The 22,150-nt window shown below is 42.6% G+C and overlaps 1 long non-coding RNA gene across 1 annotated transcript in view; it reads right to left on the minus strand.

The window, feature by feature from the left end:
• Positions 1–21,753, minus strand: part of LOC143984432 (uncharacterized) — an 81,681-nt gene extending 59,928 nt beyond the window's left edge. The window contains exon 1 of the long non-coding RNA XR_013274855.1: positions 21,619–21,753. This is a non-coding gene — a long non-coding RNA (uncharacterized LOC143984432). The remainder of the gene's footprint in view (positions 1–21,618) is intronic.
• Between the last annotated feature and the right edge of the window lie 397 nt (positions 21,754–22,150).

Below are 22,150 nucleotides of genomic sequence, written 5' to 3' on the forward strand. Positions count from 1 at the left end.
TCCAGACATTGGGGGTTATTTACTAAAGGAAAACACACTTTTTACTGCAAGTGCACTTGAAAGTGCACTGAAAGTGCACTTGGAAGTAAAGTCACTGTAGATCCGAGGGGGACATGCAAGGAAAATAAAAAACAGCATTTTAGCTTGCACATGATTGCATGATAAAAATCAGCAGAGCTTCCACTCATTTCAGATCTACCCCTTAGATTTAGAGCGACTGCACTTCCAAGTGCACTTTCAGTGCAAAGTGGATTTGCCTTTAGTAAATAAAACCCATTGTTCAGAAGAACAGAGTACTTTGATTAAAAAGTTTATTGGAGAGGGGAAAACATATAAATAAGTACAGAAACCGATAGGCTGCTCAGCTAAAATGATCTCAAATGCTTTAAAATAGCAACCAAAATCAGAAAGACATGGAAGAAAATGAAAAACTACCATTAGAATGGATCAATAGAATAGCGAAAATAGCAAAAACTTAGCCAATGATCTGCTCCAGGGTGATCAAAGAAAGTCTAAAGTTAACTGAGTATTGTAACAATTAGACGATGCCTATGTGAAGCCAAGCTAATGACAAGAAGCCCCACAAAGCCCCATTGTTGAAAAAATTAAATATGCTGAAGAGGTTACAATGTGCCAAAGAACACATTTATTGGCCTAAAGAGAAATGGTGCAAAATTTTGCAGACTTATGAAAGTATGATTGTTCTTTTGGGTCTAGGAGCCACAAACAGTTTGCCAGAAAACCCCCAAACACTGAATTCTAGCCACAGTATACTGTGAAGACAGTGAAGCATGGTGGCTCAAGCATCATGATATGGGCATATTTCTCATACTATGGTGTTGGACCCATTTATTGCATACCAGGGATCATGGATCAGTTTGTATACATCAAAATACTTGCAGAGGTCATGTTGCCTTATGTCGAAGAGGAAATTCCCTTGATATGGGTGTTTCAACAAGACAATGACCCCAATCACACCAGTAAGTATTTTGATTCCAGACCAACAAGATTAACGTTATGGAGTGGCCAGCCCAATCCCCGGACCTTAATCCAATAGAAAACTTGTGAAGTGAAATAAAAAAAGCTTTTTTTTAGGTAAAACCAAGATATGCAGAGGGATTGTGGAATGTAGTGCAATTGTCCTGGGTGGAAATACCTGTTCACAGCTGCCAGAAGTTGGTTGTCTCCATGCAACACAGATGTGAAGCAGTTCTCAGAGATAGTGGTTATACAACTAAATATTAGTTATAAAGTTAAATCTTCAAGCATTTTCCAGTTTATATAGTAAATGTTTGAGTTTGTAAAGAAAAATGAAGACACTTTCTGTAAAATAATGTCAAATTTGAAACATTTTTCTTCATGTTTTGATTTGGTATAGACTGTGCAGTGTTGCCAATGCAATTTGCATGTATGGAAATAAAAGCTATTATAAGGATTTTTTAAACACACTGCTATTATTTTGAACACAACTGTAAGTCTTGTTGGTATTTCTGGTAGGACTTCATATATATGGAAGCTGGCCTTTATGTCTTTATGTCAAGCCCCATAAACAAGATGATAGTTGCCTTCTTCACAGTGTACTTTGATCTCTACCCAAAACCTTTATATAGTTTTCAATAGAACAAGAGATTTTAGTAGACACAAAGTTATGGGACATTTCTCCAATGGGGAAACAGACAAAAGTACATTTTTAGTAAGGCAAGGAAGAGTCAAAACTTCTGACAAAGTTTTTATTGATATCTGTGCCTTTCTATGCCAGTGATCACAGTACCCTCCATTTCTTGCACAGGCATTGTACGCAATAAGTAAATATTTCTGAAAGGGATCACTGGCAGAAAAATAAAACCTAAAAAAAGGTAGTTTTTCCTCAATCTTTCCAAAATTAAAAAAAAAAAAAATGTGTTGGAATTAGAATTTAAATAAGGCTGAAACATGTTATTTTTTTTGGTTGCCATTGCTTCTACCATTCAAAAAAGAGCAGGTCAGATAATTACCTTTACTTTATCAGGGTCTTATAGGGTCTGACAGAGCATACCCCTCTTCCCCCTCGCCTCTCAGCTGTGGCTAAGGACAGATTGTGTGAGTAAGAATCACAATTTTTTATATCTGCCTGATGTTTAAACGACTAGATTGGAAGAAGCAAGGGAGTATCGGCAGACCTAAAGAGAAATTTTGATTTTGGATCTGATTTAAAACTGACATTTACTGTTTGATGAGATTACTGGGTGGGAAATCACTAGTGCTTTGAACAATATCACTTTCTGCTACTTCATCTTAATTTTCAGACTACTATAAGTAAACACTGCCACACTTGTTCATAAATGGAGAAATCTGGAGAAATGGAGAAATCTGGCATTTAACCACTTGGTTCCCACATTACGTCTATTGACGTCATGGGGTTTCGGTGGTTATATCTAAATGATGCCTGAGGCCACAGACATCATTCAGATATTGCCGTTTTCAGCCGGCGATTCCCTACACCATAAGAACGATCATAGTGGCTGTTCCGCCGCTTGATTGTTCTTACGGGCAGCGGGAGGGGACGGTCACAGGATCCGCCGGCCCCAGCAAGTAATCATAGAGATTTCTGGCGGACTAGATTGTCCCCGGAGTCTCTATGATCATTCGGAGGCCGGGCGCGATGTTATGACGTCACGCCCGGCCTCTGTATTCAAATTAACGGCGCCGATCTGGCTAGGAAGCCATGATCGTTTTTTTAATTTATTTTTTTATTCTTCCCAGCCTAGAGGTGAGATATGGGGTCTTATTGACCCCATATTTTACTGTAAATAGGTCCGATCGTGCCATATTCCTATTACAAGGGATGTTTACATTCCTTGTAATAGGAATAAAAGTCATAAATATTTTTTTTTTTTAAGTGTAAAACTAAAAAACTAAAAATAAAATGAACAATAAAAAAAAAAAAATTTAAGCGCCCCTGTCCCCGTGAGCTCGCACACAGAAGCGAACGCATACGTAAGTCCCGCCCACATATGAAAACGGTGTTCAAACCACACATGTGAGGTATCCCCGCGAACGTTAGAGCGAGAGCAATAATTCTAGCCCTAGACCTCCTCTGTAACCCAAAATATGTAACCAGTAAAAAAATTTAAAACGTCGCCTATGGGGATTTTTAAATACCAAAGTTTGGCGCCATTCCACGAGCGCTTGCAATTTTGAAGCGGGACATGTTGGGTATCTATTTACTCGGCGTATCCTCCTCTTTCACATTATGCAAAAAAATTGGGCTAAATTTACTGTTTGTTTTTTTTAAGCATGAAACAGTTTTTTTTCTGAAAAAAACACGTTAGAAAAATTGTATTCTCTAGGGTCTTTGCTAAAAAAACATATACAATGTTTGGGGGTTCTATGTAATTTTCTAGCAAAAAAATTAGGAATTTTACATGTAGGAGAAAAATGTCAGAATTGGCCTGGGTCCGAACTGTTTTTTTAAGTAACTTTGATGCATAGTAATTAGGCTCAATGGATAACCTAAGGCATATGTTTGTTAAAAATAATTTAAACATTAATACCGAGCATTAGACATGGGCGCCGTTAATAAATTTGTTTTTTTTCATTTCGTTCCATTTCGTATTAGAATTAATTCAAATTTCATAATTTGTGTCCGAAATTTCGTATGAAATACAAATTCTCATTAGGTTCGTTAACTTTTCGTAACAATTACGAATGTTCCTTATGATTAATTCATCATTATGAGGGGCTCCCACCATCCCTGTGATGTGCTGACTTCCTGGATTTTAAAAAAATCAAATGATTAGGTTATGGCGCTAAACCCACCATATGTATGAATATATAAATAATTGTGCTCGTAGTGACCTATCCCCAAGCTTAGTGGTATGAAAAGTGCTAATTAGATCCTGTATGGGTTAAAGTGCAAATGCATCCTAAATATGTTTGATTGAAAAATAAAAATATAATCTGTGTTTTAAAACATCATATAAGTGCCATTTAACAATGAGTTGAACTCCAAAGAATTCATATAAGAAATATTCATATAGATCATAATGGATATTGAATTCTTATATAAAAAGGAAGAAAATTCTTTTAAACAACATAAAGTCACTAAATATGTCCTTCAGTGTCCTGATCCAAGATAAAAAGTGAACGGTGCAAATAAGTGCAAGGAAAGTGCAAAAAAATTTAAAGTCAAATCTAAGTTCAACAAATAGTCGCATAAGGACGCATGTGTATTCGCTACACGTATCCAATATTGGTGTTTTGGCTGGTGATGCTGCCACCACAAATTACTGGTACAAACAGTGCAGATCTTCAATGGAAAACATTCATCCCCGGTGTGCCACTCAGTGTTATAATATGTGAATGGTCTCACCAGAACTTACACCCCTATGGGGCTGGATGGACCTTCACAATGTAAGCCACTGTGTCGCTGTCTGGCTGCTGCTGGTGCACTGGGGAGAGTTTCACTCTTCCATTCGTATGGACTCCATTAAAGGGTATACATAAGGGAAAACACATCCATAGTGTAGTACGTTTTTAAACAGAAACCTTTGTTTATTAAGTTAAAAACTACTCACATTTGGTATTAAAAACACATGCATATGATCTCCGCCGGCCGTCTCTGTCTATTGGAATGGGTGCACGCAACGTGGCCACGCCCTACGCGTTTCGTCACTCTGACGTCTTCTGGAGCCAGAAGCTTGGGGATAGGTCACTACGAGCACAATTATTTATATATTCATACATATGGTGGGTTTAGCGCCATAACCTATTCATTTGATTTTTTAAACTTTACCTCTCCTCCCAAATTAGGAGGTGGAGGCTTCAGGTACAGGCAGCTCTAACCCCGTAAACATTTTCACCACGTTGTGTTTTTGCTCTGTGGTTTGTTTCTCACACACATAGGGTGAACAGTCCATAGCTTGACTTTATTTATTTACTTATTCCTGGATTTTTAACTTTTAGGTTTGTTAACTTTTCGTAACAATTACGAATGTTCATTAGGAATTTGGATCAGAAATTCATAAATGAAAATTCGTATTTCGTACAGAATTCAGAAGCATAGCAATTCATATTTTGGATCCTCCCGAATATATGAATTTACTGAAATTCGTACAAATTTTTTGATTCATACGAAATGAATCGCACATGTCTACTGAGCATATAAACGCCTAATTTTAAATCTAATAAATTAAAGAAAATATGGTGCAAACTGATTGACAAAGTACTTTATGGTGATTTATTTTAAGTGTTTGGTTCATGATTACAGCAGAGTTGTTGATTTACTAAAGGCAAGTAGAGTGTGCACATTTACAGGGTCAGTTGCAGTTGCTCTAGGGCAGTGATGGCGAACCTATGGCACGGGTGCCACAGCTGGCACGCAGAGCCATCTCTGTGGGCACGCGAGAGGGTCCTGGTTCACGGTGGGGAGAACATGGCAGCAAACAGCGGCGAGGTGCAGGAAATTAACTGCACGAGTGAGTGGGTGGCTCCGCAGCCTCCGCGCGGAAGCCTACAGACCTGAGAGCATATGAGGGAGAGAAGCAAGCAGCGGCGAGGTGCGGGAAACTGTCTGCAGGAGTGAGTGGGCGGCCCCACATTCTCCGCGTGGTAGGCTACAGGCCTGACAGCACGCACGGGAGGGAGAGAAGAGCTTCACTGCTTCATTGTATGGCTGAAGAGGGGCGCAGCATCCCTGGCGCCTTCCGGAGCTTGGACTCCTCAAACCTCCTTCAACAGTGAGGCCCGGAGAACAGACTGACCGTGGGCCCAGAAGACAAGGACAGACGAGAGGCGCAGGCTGTGAGGGAGCCGCTGGATGGAACAGGGATGGAGACAGGTATCGGGCACAATTATACACTGAATACCTGCAGACAAAGACTGGGGCAGGGAGGCAGAGCAGGGATTGCAGATAAGGACAGAGCTAGAGGTCTCCCTTTCTCTCAGCTCTCCTCTTTTTTCAGCCCCCGTGTCCCCCTCTTTCTGCTCCCCCTCTCTGTGCCCCCCCTTGTGTGTTTGTGTCTCCGTGTCCCCTCTCTCTCTCTGTCCCATATCACTCTCTCTGCCCCCCCTCTCTCTCTCTCTCTGTGTCTCTCTCTCTCTCTCTCTGTCCCCTCCCCTTTATCTCTGTCCCATATCGCTCTCTCTGTCCCATCTCTCTTTCTCTGCCCCCCTCTCTCTCAGCATCTCTCACACTCCTCCCCCTCTGTGTGCCCCCATCTCTCTGTCCCCCCTCTCTCTGCCCCCCGTTAGTCCCCCCTCTCTCTGTGTGTCCCCTATCTCTATCTGTCCCCCCTCACTCTGTCACCTTTCTCTCTCTCTTTCACTGTGCCCTCCCCTTTATCTGTCCCATCTCTCTCTCTCTCTCTCCCATCTCTCTCTCTCTGTCCCATCTCTCTCTCTCTCTCTGTCCCATCTCTCTCTCTCTCTCTGTCCCATCTCTCTCTCTCTCTCTCTCTCCCATCTCTCTCTCTGTCTGCCCCATCTCTCTATCTGTCTGTCCCATCTCTCTCTCTCTCTCTCTCTCTGTCCCATCTCTCTCTCTGTCCCATCTCTCTCTCTCTCTCTCTCTGTCCCATCTCTCTCTCTCTCTGTCCCATCTCTCTTTCTCTCTCTCTCTCTGTCCCATCTCTCTCTCTCTCTCTCTCTCTCTCTCTCTCTCTCTCTCTCTCTGTCGCATCTCTCTCTCTCTCTCTCTCTGTCCCATCTCTCTCTGTCCCATCTCTCTCTCTCTGCCCCATCTCTCTCTCTCTCTGCCCCATCTCTCTCTCTCTCTCTCTCTCTCTCTCTCTGCCCCATCTCTCTCTCTGCCCCATCTCTCTCTCTGTCCCATCTCTCTCTCTCTCTCTCTCTCTGTCCCATCTCTCTCTCTCTCTCTCTGCCCCATCTCTCTCTCTCTCTCTCTCTGTCCCATCTCTCTCTCTCTGTCCCATCTCTCTCTCTGTCCCATCTCTCTCTCTGTCCCATCTCTCTCTCTCTGTCCCATCTCTATCTCTCTCTCTCTCTGTCCCATCTCTCTCTCTGTCCCATCTCTCTCTCTGTCCCATCTCTCTCTCTGTCCCATCTCTCTCTCTCTGTCCCATCTCTCTCTCTCTCTCTCTCTCTCTCTGTCCCATCTCTCTCTCTCTCTGTCCCATCTCTCTCTCTCTGTCCCATCTCTCTCTCTCTCTCTCTCTCTCTGTCCCATCTCTCTCTCTCTCTGTCCCATCTCTCCCAGCATCTCCCCCTCTCTCCCAGCATCTCCCCCTCTCTCCCAGCATCTCCCCCTCTCTCACAGCATCTCCCTCTCTCTCAGCATCTCCCTCTGTCGCATCTCTCACACCCCTCCCTCTCTGTGCCCCCATCTCTGTCCCCCCTCTCTCTGCCCCCTGTGTGTCCCCCCTCTCTGTGTGTGTGTGTCCTCTATTTGTCCCCCTGTCACTCTGTCACCTTTCTCTCTCTGTGTCCTCTCTCTCTCTCACAGCCCCCTTTCTCTCTATCTCACAAACCCCTATCTCACAACCCCACCTCTCTCTCTCTTACACACAACCCCGTCTCTCTCACACACAACCCCATCTCTCTCTCTTACACACCCCCTCTCTTTTGCTCAGCACCCCTCTCGCGCGAATTGCCATGTTGGCACTTTACAACACAAAACCAACTTATTTATTTCAGTTTGGGCACTCAGACTCAAAAAGGTTCGCCATCACTGCTCTAGGGCTTAGTAAATGAGGTACTGCATCACATTACTGTGAATACCCAACCACATGCAAGAAAAAATTAGCACTGTAATAAAAGTGGGGAGTTGTAACACTAACAACAACCAACAATATATACACAACTATACTTCATTAAACTAAACCTATAATGAGGAAATGTGGGAACTACTATTTATGACCTCCTCCCAAAAATGCTAGGTGCCTGGCATTTGGTGACAATAATATTTTCTGAATCACTGACCAGATGCAATCATGCAAAAAACGAAATTGATGTAAAGGCAGAACTCCTCATTTACACACATTTGGTTAACTGACACAGAATATGGAAGCATGTGGATCAATATTATTATTATACATGCCAGCCAGAAAACTAGAATTTTAAAAGAAGAATAGGGATTGGCAGACTACATTTTTTTTTTTTTAGTACATATTTCTTTTTAATTACAAAACTGCAACAATCAGCAATGTAAATGAACTATATTAAAGGATTCAGTCAGTCAAGATTTTCAGAAGTCAGAAATGGTAGTCCACATTATTTGCCCTGCACATGTTTCCTTTAATTACTCTATTCCAAAATGAAGAAACCCATTAGATCTTTCTACAGCTGAAGAAAATGCTTAAGCTCTTTCTGTTGGTTCCTTTAAGATGATCTTTAGGCCAGAGGAGTTTTCTGGGCTTTGTGATTATGAGATCACTGTCATTGGCTCTCACAGTGATCATATGAAAGGAAGCCTGTCCAATCAGCTCCTGATTGTAAACGCTGACCGGAAGCTGAGAGTGACAGCACAGTTATAGTGCTGGGGGTGTGCAACTAACCATACTCCCAGCACAGAACAGCAATGTCGGTTGTATGTATATATGAGGTGGTATGGCATAAAGCCTAATTCCGTGCCACCACACTACAACAAGCTTTTTTTTTTCTTTTTTAAATGATTGAGTCACGTTATTGCTGTTTAATGCTGTTTCCAATCATTTTCCATTGCCAAAGCCCTTTTGTACAGTGAAAGGTTTACATGTTTAAAAAGTTTGGTGACTATTTCACATTTTTATTACCTTGTACATGTTATCCAAGTGGGATATTGAAGATAAAGCTGAATATGCTGTTTTATTTTCTAATAAAAGTATACCATTTATTTTAATGTATTAAATGTAAAGTCATTGTCATCATCAACTGGCTTTTTAGCCAAGTATAATGCATTCATTATCTAAAACAATAGACAATAGAGCTGTGCTATGGATTTCATTTTATTGTTGGGAGAGTTACAGTAAGTAATTTTAGAAAAGAAAAAAAAGGAACTGGTAATTACCCAAGCAGTCAATTTACTGCACTGTGACCATTATTATGATTATGCTGAGGATTATTTTTCCTTCATATTTTCTATTAGCATTTACTGGAAAGCATGTCTGTACAGATGTATGCCAATGGAATAAAATTAACACAGCAGTATATCATCTTAAAACAATAGCAAAGAATATTTAATATTCTTTTCAGATTACTATATTTCTCTTTAATATAAAAGAATCAAGCAATGTAGCCATGGTATGGTACTATTAGGACCTGGTAGGGGTTAAAGAACTAAAATTGTAACTCCAGACACTTTTTTCTTATTAGAATAATAATGCTGTCTGAGGCCTCAATTAGGAGATTTTCTATTACTTCCTTTAGGTGACAGTGGATTCACTCAGAGCGGATGTGATGGCAATTCTGTAATGGGAAACACAGAAAGTAATAAAAAGCCTCTGTGTTCTACTGTATTTATGAACAAAGCAGGCAGGTATTCCCTTTATCTATACCAGACCGTTATAATAGAGAGAGTCTAGTATAAATGTTAAAGTGGAGTTCCACCCAAAAGTGGAACTTCTACTTTAAGCACTCCTAGCCCCCTTACATGCCACATTTGGCATGTCATTTTTTTTTTTTGGGGGGGGGGGGGAGTGAGTACCTTGTTTTGTCAGGTACCCAGCTCCCACTACCTGCTTTCATTTCCTCACTGCCTAGGTGACTCCTCTTCTCCCCTTAGGCAACTGCTCCTCTCCTTCTTCCTCTCTGCAATCTTCTGGGACACGTCACAGGTCCCAGAAGATTGCCTGGCCACTTAGAGAGTGCAGCATGACCTGCGCATGCGCAGTGTGCATTCGGTTGTTAAGCCGCAAGCTGTCACAGCCGGGTGCCCACACTTGCAATGATGACATAGAGGAGGCAGAGAGGAGCGAGTGGAACTCTGCTTTAATATGGGACACCCCCCAAAAAAAAATTGTTAAAAAGTTATTTCCTCTAAAAATGCATACCAGACCCTTCATGGAGGTCTGGTATGAATGGCATGAAAAGCATGGAGACCCCCAAATTACAAATTTGGTTACTGATGTTACCTAGGATACCCCTGGGACCCTTTTGTTGGGACGCAAAGCTGTCATTCACGGTCAGCAATGTCAATGGGCGATGAGACTGATTATGGATTTACATAATGGGGCATTTTTGGAGGGGTTATTATTAATTAATAAAGTGTGGTGTGTTTATTTCCTACTTACTTTTTTGTGAATTAGCATAGGTACTGTGTACACCTTACTTATTTATGTTTAGGAAGGGGGGATGGTATCTGCAAGTGTCCCTATTTAAAGGGGGGTTCTAGATTCTGATAATCCATACTCCTTTAAGCCTCCACAACTGCTAAATCAGGGTTATGGGGGAGAGGCTCAGCCCTCATCAACACTCTCTAGCAAAGGAACTTGCCCTCATGTCCCCTCTGGCAATATACCCTCCCCATTATGAGGGCTTGAGGTCTGGCATGGTTAAGGAGAGGGAAAGCTTCATGCTTTCCCCCAGTTCCTGGCCTGCTGGGCTCCATGCTCAGATAAGAGTCTGGTATAGATTTTGGGGGTCCCCACACATTTTTTCTTGTATTTTTTTGCGACAGGTTTCCCTCTTAAAATCCATTCCAGACCTGAAGGCCCTGGTAGGATTTTTGAGGGGAGGCTCACACATTTATTTACACTACCTCCACACTTTGGTTTACAATCACCTGCCAGGAATACCCAGGAGGGAATAAATCATAGGTTTCTATGCCCCTAGTGGCTACTGGCTCCCTAACAACCAGCAACTCTAAGCAGGAAACTGTCACATTTAGCAGTTTTAGTTATAGTGCTGCTAAAAGTGTAATTTTCCACTTCAGCCAGAGGTTCAATATGGTAAAACACCCATTCATGGTTCAGCTCATCCCTACTGGCTGCAAAGTTATCAAGTAAGCTACAAATGGGCATGAGCCTTAAGCTGGACATAGATGAGTCTGTATTTTGTTCAACCAGTGGGATGATCCAATTCCCCCATCCACATATTTGAGGTGGATGGGGGAATCCTCTTGCTGTGTCTTTGTATTCTGACATTGGGGATACTTCCCTGCCATCAGAATACATGGATTAGTGCTGCAGTCTATAGCCTGCAGTGTTGATTGATTGTTTTTTTCCAGCAGGGCGATTCAATAAAAGTTGATTGTTAGATCAACTTCTGTTCAACCACAGTGCCTATACATGGATCAGAAATTGGCTGATCCCTAGTGAACCTGCTGAATTTCAATCCGTGTATAGCCAGCTTTACTCACCATTTGATACAGCTACATTTGATATAGCTACTGATATAGCTACTTAGTGTTCAGGCAAATGTAATGCACAGCCCTGCTTTCTTAATGCAGTTGTCAATAATAATCCTACTGTGCATACAATTCCTCCCCATAACCTTAACCAAATATTTAAACCCCAGAGCACCATTAACCCCTGACAAACATCTCCCTCTCATCTTCCCCTACCCAAAGAAAAACTCTTCCCCTGCATCCCAAGTAATAATCATCCCTCAGAAAATATACCCCCTACCTTACCTCCTTTTCCTGGCAAAACAAAAACAAAACAATAACCAACTCATACAAAATTGCCACCCCTAGCAAAATTATAGTCTCTAACCCAAGCTAAAATTACACCCTGCACAAATCTTCTTGCTCCCTCCCCCCATCAAAAGCCCCATCCCTGGAAAGAATCCTCCCACAACAAATCTCGCTACTCAACAAATGACTCTAAGCTCAAAAATGGGAGCATCTCTTGCAACCTATAGCCACTCTAACTCATCATAGCAACTATGGTTAGAGTAAAAAATGATTGACTTATTGAAAATAACACACTTTACAATGGGTGAGCTTCTGGTGACCCACTGGGGCCCAATGGCAATCTTTGTCAATGAAGGTTGAAGGTGGGAAACATAAAGGCTAAGTTCACCTTTTTTTTTCTAAACTCAAGCTCTCCTATGTACCAATATAACATTAACATACTTCTTTTGCAGAAAAAAAAACATTCCATTTATCTTACACAGCACTTACCTCAGTGTCAGTGTATAAAAAACGTCCCCATTCCATTACTTCCTGGACAGACCTTAGGATGTGACATACGAAGGAGTTCACTAGCTGACCTCATTAGCACACACCCTGCATCGTCTATCCTTCTACTCCAGGATACACATGCATCGATTTTTTTCTATCTTAAAGAGGAGGTCCACCCTAAAGTGGACCTTCCGCTCATTGGAATCCTCTCCCCCTCCGGCGTCACAATTGGCACCTTTCAGGGGGGAGGGGGGTGCAGGTACCTGTACAGTACAGGTATCTGCACCCACTTCCAGCGTAGATTCTGAAGAAGGTACGCCCCTTTCCGCAGAATCTTTCTTTCCGAAAGTCCCCCGCTGCCTGCTGGGAAACACACGGATCCCAGAGACAGCGGGACCATCCTTATTGCGCAGCGTGACTCGCGCATGCGCAGTAGGGAACCGGGAAATGAAGCCGAAAGGCTCCACTTCCTGATTCCCATACCCAAGATGGCGGCGGCAGCACCCGAGAGACGATCAAGAGATCAGCTTCGGGTGCCGACATCGCGGGCACGCTGGGCGGGTAAGTGTCATTTTTTTAAAAGTCAGCAGCTGCAGTATTTGTAGCTGCTGGCTTAAAAAAAAAAAAAAAAAAATTTGAACTCCCGGCGGACTCCCACTTTAAAGTGGTTGTAAACCCTCACATATACCCAGTGAAGTGAATAGCCTCAGATGATACACAGAGATGAAACAAATCCTCCTACATATGTTTTACATGCATATCTGCTTTCTCCCCCTTCCTTTCAAAAGGGCAGATCATGTCAAAGATCTTTCTTCATCTTTCAACAGTACATAGGGGTGGGTGGGGAGACTGCACCTTACACTGTGTGAGAGCTAATTGGATGAAACTAACACACCCCCTCCATATAGGCAGAAGAACAAAGGAACATCCAGAGCTGTATTCTGAATAGACACGATCCGTGCTTATCTCCCTCTGAGCACCCTCCCTGACACAAATATTTAGCTCATGTTGTCTCATGTGTCAGAGAACTTGTCAGAAGTGACTTATGCTCATAACAGAGGAACAAAGCACCAGAGAGAAACAACGCTTAGAGCTTTGGAGAGAAACAAACACTACAGATATATGTGCTTAGTTCAAATATCATGAATGGGGTTTACAATCACTTTAATTTCATCGTGCATAGATTATTCATTTAGAAGAGTGTGTAAAAGCTGAGCGATCAGATAACAGACCATAACTACAAAAGAAGCTGGGCACTGAACCCCAACACAAGCATATGGATTCATAACTGCAGCCAGGTGCAAAGCCAGGTGCATTATTAGCTTCAAACAGCCTTGGAAGTGGCCACCATGGTAGTGGAAATAATAAATGGCAAAAAAATTACACCAAACAGTATAAAATCCCAGGAAACTGTTGTGTATATGTGGGATATGATTGCCGGACTTAAAACATATGCACAAAATCCTGAGGCAAAAGAAGTTCCAGATAAACAACAATATCCAAGAAAGATTCAAAGTTTATTGAAATTGCCAAACTAAAATCTTACATTGTGCCGAACAAGTGATCACAAGCAATGAATGCAAGGTTGACTGACTGAAAGCAGGTATAGTGTACCAATCTCTGGTCAGAAAAACAGCAAGGACCCAGAGATGAATTCTTCTCCTTTATGTATGTATACAGTATGTATAAAGCTGTCCATACACGATGCATGATTGTAAATCTTTGTATGATCTCTTTTAGATTTACCAAAACTATTTAATAGGAGGACACACCATCTATACAATCACTCTGTATCCAGAATTCCATGTCTGTGTATTTAGTGAGAACAGTGATCACTGATTGCATTTAAAAAATGTGCACCTGCAAGGGTGGGTGGTAGTGATCTTCTGGAGTAGAAAGGGAAATGGTGCAAGGTGTGTGTGCTAATGAGTTCAGCTGGTGAACTCCTTCCTATATCACGTTCTACAGCAGTGATGGCAAACCTTGGCACCCTGCAGTGTAGTTGAGCAGTTGAGCACCATGGGAAATATAGTTCCAAAACATCTGGGGTGCCAAAATTTTCTATGGTATGTCCAGGAATTAATAGACAGAACAAGTGATCACAAGCAATGAATGGAAGGTTGACTGACTGAAAGAAGGTGTAGTGTAGTAATGTCTGGTCAGACAAACAACAAGGACACAGAGATGAATCCTTCTCCTTTATGTATGTACATGTATAAAGCTGTCCATACATGATGCATGATTGTAAATCTTTGTATGATCTCCTTTAGATTTACCAAAACTATTTAATAGGAGGACACACTATCTATACAATTGCTCTGTATCCAATCAGGCAGATCATTGCACTACATATGGTTGATGGTAGAGCTAAAGGAGATTGTACAATCAGATTGTATAATGTATTATGAGCTTTTACAGAACCCAGGACACACCTCTCCTGTTTTCAATGCTACAGATCTATCCACATATCTGATCGCCCAGCTCCTGCACACTCTGCCAAATGAACGCTTTATGCAAGATGAAATTTAGGTAAAAAAAAATTACATGCCTGTATATTTAGTGAGAACAGTGATCACTGATTGTATTTTAAAAATGTGCACCTGTAGTGATCTTCAGGAGTAGAAGGGTACATGGTGTAAGGTGTGTGTGCTAATGAGTTTAGCAGGTGAACGCCTTCCTATATCACATTCTAAAGCAGTGATGGCAAACCTTGGCATCCTGCAGTGTAGTTGAGCATTTCAGCATCATGGGAAATATAGTTCCAAAACATCTGGGGTGCCAAGATTTGCCATCCCTGTTCTGTGGTATGTCCAGGAAGTAATAGACAGAAGTACTGACACCAAGGTAAGGGCTGTGCAGAATAAATAGAAAGCATTTTTATTTCTGCAGAAGAAGTATGTTAATGCTATATTGGTACATAGGGGAGCTGGAATTTTGAATAAAAAGGTGAACTTAGCCTTTAATCAGTCTAATACTGAAATTGTATACTCTTTCATTGGGTGATAATAATAAGAATGCATTCTCTTATTAGGGTAGTGATGTTACACAGGGTTCAGGCCCTTGTGCTTAAAGTGGACCATTATTTCCAGCTCAGACAGTGAAACTGGTAAACTGACAAAGCAAGATGCTGCTTACCAGTGAACTCTAATTCAGAGAAAACTGTCCATATTCACCATTAATTCTGACCTGGGTGAATAAATTCACAGATCTCTAGTGAGGCCGCGTACACACGGGCGGACTGTTCGCCCAACCTTGTCCGCTGAACAGTGTTTGGGCGGACAGTCCGCTCGTGTGTGGGCTTTCAGCGGACAGTTTCAGCGGACAGTTGGACGGACAAAGTCTTTCGGAAATTCCGAAAAACTGTCCGCTGAAACTGTGTTTGAGCGAACAGTCCGCCCGTGTGTGGGCTTGTCCGCTGTACTTTCGAAATGAGCGGACTGTTCCCGCTCGGAAAGTCCGCCCATTTCGAGCGCGTGTACAGGTAGGCGGGGCCCGCGAAGGATACGTCGCGGGCTCCGCCGCCTGGAATGGGCTTAAAGGGGAACCCCAACGCCGAAAAAAATCGGCGTGGGGGTTCCCCCCAAGTCCACACCAGACCCTTGTCCGAGCACGCTACCCGGCCGGCCAGGAAAGGGGGGCGAGCGAGCGCGCCCCCCCTCCTGAGCCGTACCAGGCCGCGTGCCCTCAACATGGGGGGTGCCTTGGGGAAGGGGGGGGCCGCGCGGCCCCCCCACCCCAAAGCACCTTGTCCCCATGTTGATGAGGACAAGGGCCTCTTCCCGACAACCCTGGCCGTTGGTTGTCGGGGTCTGCGGGCGGGGGCTTATCGGAATCCGGGAGCCCCCTTTAAAAAGGGGGCCCCCGGATACCGGCCCCCCACCCTATGTGAATGAGTATGGGGTACAATGTACCCCTACCCATTCACCTGTGAAATAAAGTACAAATAAAAACACAACACAGGGGGAAAAAATATTTTATTGCACAGCCGGGGGTCTTCCGTCTTCGGGGGTCTTCTCGCCGGACTCCTCCGCTATGTGTGTGTAGCTCTTTTGCCAGCGGAAGAGTCCGGCTTTCTTCCTCCCCGCCGCCGGCCTCTTCTCCCGACTTCGGGGGTCTTGTCCCCCTCTTCGGTTCTTCTGCCGGGCCACCGCGCCTGGTCCGGTGGCCCGGTCTTCTGTCGCCGTCTTCCGTTCTTCTGTCGCCGCCTTCGGTTCTTCTGCCGGGCCACCGCGCCTTCTTGTAGCTCTTTTACAGGCGGTGGCCCGGTCTTCTGTCGCCGTCGCCGCCTTCCGTTCTTGTTCTTCTTCTTGTTCTTCTTGTTCTTCTCCAGGCGATGTTGACTCGACGAGCTCTCCGGCCGGAATGCCGGGGACGCGCTGTGCGGTCACTTATATAGTGACAATGGGGCGGGGTCACATGGTATATGTCACATGGGTTGGTCACATGGGTTGATGTCACATGGGGACTATGACATCGTAAGGGGGCGGGGTCACCATGTGACATCAACCCATGTGACATATACCATGTGACCCCGCCCCATTGTCACTATATAAGTCACAGCGCAGGGCGGCTCTGGCATTGCGGCCGGAGGGAGCGACGTGTCAACATCGCCTGGAGAAGAAGAAGAAGAAGAAGAACACGAACGGAAGGCGGCGACGGCGACAGAAGACCGGGCCACCGCCTGTAAAAGAGCTACAAGAAGGCGCGGTGGCCCGGCAGAAGAACCGAAGGCGGCGACAGAAGAACGGAAGACGGCGACAGAAGACCGGGCCACCGGACCAGGCGCGGTGGCCCGGCAGAAGAACCGAAGAGGGGGACAAGACCCCCGAAGTCGGGAGAAGAGGCCGGCGGCGGGGAGGAAGAAAGCCGGACTCCTCCGCTGGCAAAAGAGCTACACACACATAGCGGAGGAGTCCGGCGAGAAGACCCCCGAAGACGGAAGACCCCCGGCTGTGCAATAAAATATTTTTTCCCCCTGTGTTGTGTTTTTATTTGTACTTTATTTCACAGGTGAATGGGTAGGGGTACATTGTACCCCATACTCATTCACATAGGGTGGGGGGCCGGTATCCGGGGGCCCCCTTCTTAAAGGGGGCTCCCGGATTCCGATAAGCCCCCCGCCCGCAGACCCCGACAACCAACGGCCAGGGTTGTCGGGAAGAGGCCCTTGTCCTCATCAACATGGGGACAAGGTGCTTTGGGGTGGGGGGGCCGCGCGGCCCCCCCCTTCCCCAAGGCACCCCCCATGTTGAGGGCACGCGGCCTGGTACGGCTCAGGAGGGGGGGGCGCGCTCGCTCGCCCCCCTTTCCTGGCCGGCCGGGTAGCGTGCTCGGACAAGGGTCTGGTGTGGACTTGGGGGGAACCCCCACGCCGATTTTTTTCGGCGTTGGGGTTCCCCTTTAAGCCCATTCCAGGCGGCGGAGCCCGCGACGTCTCCTTCGCGGGCCCCGCCTACCTGTACACGCGCTCGAAATGGGCGGATTTGCCTCCTCCTTACGTGGGCGAGTCCGTTCATTTCAAAAGTTGAGCGAACTGTTTGCCCAACCTTGTTCGTCAAACAGTCCGCTCGTGTGTGGGCAAGTCCGCTCATGCAAATTTTGAGCGGACTGTTTGACAAACTGTTTGCCGAACAAGGTTGGGCGAACAGTCCGCGCGTGTGTACGCGGCCTTAGAGTTGCTCCCTTCTGCAATGTGCATTTGCAAAGATCTCATATACATACAGACTAGTAAAGATGTGGAAGAAGGTTAGCTTGCAGCAGGAAATTATATATATATATATATATATATATATATATATATATATATATATATATATATATATATATATAAAAATTGAATACAGAACATGTAGGGGGAAGGGGGCTACTGCTCGGGCAACCATTATATTCTTCATAAAATGTAACTTTATCAGTAATTTTCATTCATTCTGGTTTTGACAAGTATTTAAAAGAAAAAAAGTGTAGTGTTATCACAATGAATCAGAAGACAGTGTGTAATGTATGTTAGTTCATATTCTCAATAGTTTACCTTTAAAATAAATAAAAAGCCACATCTAAACCATACTGGTATAGCAATATGCCAAGTTACATGAAATAAAATGAGAGATCTTCTTGCTCAGTTCATCCTTTCAGCATCCTTAAAAGGTTGTAATAGCTTTTATCCAGCCTCATAGAGCATGCCGCCATTTGTTACTCTTATGCATTCTATAGCTCGTTGACAGAAGACGGCCATTTTATTCGAAATGTGCTCAAATAAATAAAAGGAAAAGCATACAAGCAACCAGAATATAAAACCCTTTCTGACACAGTCCAAGCGGCCTTGCATTTTACATTTCTTACTCCTAAGTTAATTTGCCAGCTCTGGCATAAAAGCACTTTAGTAGCATAAAAAAAACTCTAGCAATCTCAATGCATCAAAGTTAGGCAGAGGCGAGATTATCTCCCCGTGAAATTCACATAAGCATTCCACATATGAAATATTATTTATAACAGCTAAGCCTCTCGAGGTTTCAGAAATGACAATGGTGTCAGGATGGCTTCTTTTTAAAATAGCACAAACATATTCTAGAGTTAAGATTGATTCTGTACAGACATAGCAACCAGACCAATAAGATAAGGACTGAACATAATTGAGAAGAGAAATATCTTAGCTTAAATACCTGGTAATCCAATGTCATTACCCATAAACTTGGCCTTTTTCCACCTCTTTTTTTCCCCAAAGACCAGCCAGGCAGACCCGTTAAGAGGCTCACTGGTTGCTGCTGGACAGCTAAATCATCGTCGTTTCACATGAGCAATGTTAAATGGTTTGCTTGACTGATTCCATGAAAATCTAATCAAGTATTCATCAGTGAGATCAAACACTTCTCAAATAATAATTATCCAAACCAATCTGATAAACCTGAACAAGTGTAATTTCTGACACAATTTGTAGCACTTTAAAAATCAGCTGATTTTTTTTGTTGGTCAGCAATGCTGCAGTAGGAATTACATTTGTATTTTAAGTATATCAAGAAAATTCATAATCTTGCAATCATTCCAGACAATCAATCCTAACAGTTTGTGTGTTCTATATATGTTTGATCTAAACTTTAATCAAGAAAAACATTTTAAATACTAGTAAAAGGTTAAGATTTTTTACTGTTATTTAAATTTTTGCCAACTGGTTTTGAAAATTTTTATGTGAAGAATGGGTAAATAATATAAAGGAAGTGCAATTTAAAGAATGAATTTTCATCTAAAATGCCAGTAGGGGTATTCCAGTTTCAAATTTCAGTTTTTAAAGTATGCGTACTGCTGTATGGCACACATTTATAGGTTAATTTGCTCTCCTCCAAGGGTCATGCTAAGAATACAAAGACCAAGAAATTCAAGATTGCTTTGTGGTCTTAGTAAAGGGGGTTTTGTTTTCAATAAGTATTTTCTAATCTGCCATCTCTTTTTAGGGAACACTGAATGTTATGTAATACACACTGTCAAAATGTTGAAATCCAAATAATTGGTACAATGTAAAAATATTTAACTGTGGATAGTTTATTTCAGTATTATTGTGTTTTTGCTTTAAATGCTGGGCTCCAGGTAGCTATAAAAAATTCCAATGAATGCAGTTAGATTAACCCTGCTTGTTTCAGTGGTCACATGATCGTGAGCCCATCCCACAGGCTGCTGATCATAAACAAAGACTGAAAGGTCTGGGAGCATGGCCCAAGCTGGAATGCTATAACTATGCAACAATATCTATATCTTAACTTCAGCTTTAATCTGGGAGATAACTGAGATGTGTATGGTTATTATAAAATCTGTCTTAAAAAAAAAAAAAAAAATAAGATATTCACCTCACCAGTCCTTAGATGTAATGGCTGCATTCGTTTTCTTTTTCTGGCAAAAATTTTTTTCAGCAAGTAAAGAAAAACCTGTTTATCTTGCCAGAAATGCAAGATGAACCAAAAGTAGAAAACATTATCTTTCTTGTAGAAACTACTAATCCCACCATCTCTGATGTCATAGGGATGAACAAAGACAGGCATGTTTGAAGTCCAGAAAAAGTCATCATGGCAGTCACTTTAATCTGTTTAAAGTGGTTCCAAAGGTGCAAGTTTTTTTTTTTTTACCTTCATGCATTCTATGCATGAAGATAAAAAAAATATCTGCATGCAGCTCTCCCTCTGCCTCCCCCTCCCCCACCTAAATAGCCTAATCTCTATCTAGCGATGTGTATGAGAGCAGAGGCTCTCTCAGCTCTCTCTCTTCTCAATGGACAGAAAGGCAGCAGTGGGAGCCATTGTCACCTGCTGCTGTCAATCACAGGCAGTGTGGAGGGAGAGATGGGTGGGGCTGAGCCATGCTCTGTGTTAATGGACAAGCCCATTGCTATGGGGCAACTTGACAGAGGGAGGAGCCAGGAGAACTAGGCAGGGGACACCAGAACATGTCCATTTACATCTGCCTCCCATAGAGAACAATGGATGGTCCAAACGTGTCCGTCTGAAAAAATATGTTTTTTTCCAGGTGGTAACAATTGGTTCACTCCTGTGAAAGGGGCCTAAAACTTAACACTTTAGAAAACCTGATTGCATGCACTTTTCCCCTTTCTGCAAGTTTTAAACATATCAGTGTGACTAACATGATGGCTTTTTCTGGATTTGGCGCAGACACACTAGAATTATTTTTTCTTTATACTGGATAGCTTGAAAGTGTTCAGCAGACTTCTTTTGTAATGTCCAGCCTCGGTGACAATCATGGCTCCTTCCATAGACATTTTGGAGGAAGAAACGTAACTAACCAGGAATTGGAAGTGTGTAATTTGCAGGATTTTGCATTAAATTTTCAATAACATTTTTATTTTGGGTTTAGATATGCTTTAATAGAAACCTGTTCTTTCGCACACTGGAAAACACAGGTAAAAAAAAACAATAGGATTTATTTTAGTGCCAACCTCACCAGCATTCACCATTCCTTTGCCCTTTGCCACTAATTTCAGTTTCTGGGAGCTAAAAACAAAAAAATAGTCCTTTGGGAATGGAGGAGTGTGTGACTCACTCCCTTTGCTCTCATGTGACAGCACTGGTGCTTGGATAGTCATCAATTCATTGTGTAAGTTCCAACTATAATGACTAGGTAAAGGGGACTATCTGTTTTGAAGGCAAAGCATTAATGAAAACATGTTGCTTTGACCTGTGTGGGCAAAGCACACTTTCCTTAAGTGCTATGCATTTTTGTGGATTATTTTCTAATAGAGTGTAGCAGGTCTACTAGACAACAGTACATATTTAATAGCAATATGTATTTTACTATGCAAAGATGTTCCTCTAGCTGATTGACTAGTGGGTTAAGGATAGCACAGAAACAGTTAAGACCTTAAATACACCCTTACCCAACAGAAAATCATCGGTATGACTGAACAAGTGTATATAATGCAATTTTAGCTCATAAGCAACCTTTTTAAATTAGATCCCTCTACATGATTATTATTAATAAAATCATAATAATTAAAGAACAGAAGCACCATACAAAAACATTATTATTGAATAGTTAAATCTACTTGATTAATATAAGTCTTGAATCATACGTAAAATACATACCTACAGCTTTAATCTTGTTATGGTCAATTTTTATGTTTTGGAAACCACAGTAGCCAAGGGATTAACATACAAAGAAAATAGTCTATTCATATCCTTTCTTTTTTCTTCAGCATTAAGCATAAATGCCCTTTTTTTCTGGAAAATAAAACAGACATTAAAAACCGGTAAGCAGTGAAGAGAACACTGATGTTGAATTAAAATTTCTGTTTTATTGATATGTCTTAGCACCTTAATGAGCAAATCCAGGCAATAACTGAAATCAATCAGTTCACAGATAATATAAGAAAACTGCAGTGTTGCCAGAGTCACAAAGTTCATTCAGTCTATTTTAATCTGAGTTCTTAGTGATTCATTCCAGGCAGAACCCAGAGAGCTTCTTCAATGTGGAGCAAGTATGTCTTTTCCCTTTAGTCTGTGTTGTGAAATCTCTCTTTGCACTACTCGATATATGTCCAATAAGATTAAATAGTCAATGGTCTGAATGTTATTGGTGGTTGTAGCAACGCAGTTGAATTAGCACTAAAGCTGGCCA

The sequence above is a fragment of the Lithobates pipiens genome, unplaced genomic scaffold, assembly GCF_037356315.1.
Source record: "Lithobates pipiens isolate NorthernLeopardFrog02 unplaced genomic scaffold, aLitPip1_a1.2 Scaffold_16, whole genome shotgun sequence".
Lineage (NCBI taxonomy): Eukaryota > Metazoa > Chordata > Amphibia > Anura > Ranidae > Lithobates > Lithobates pipiens.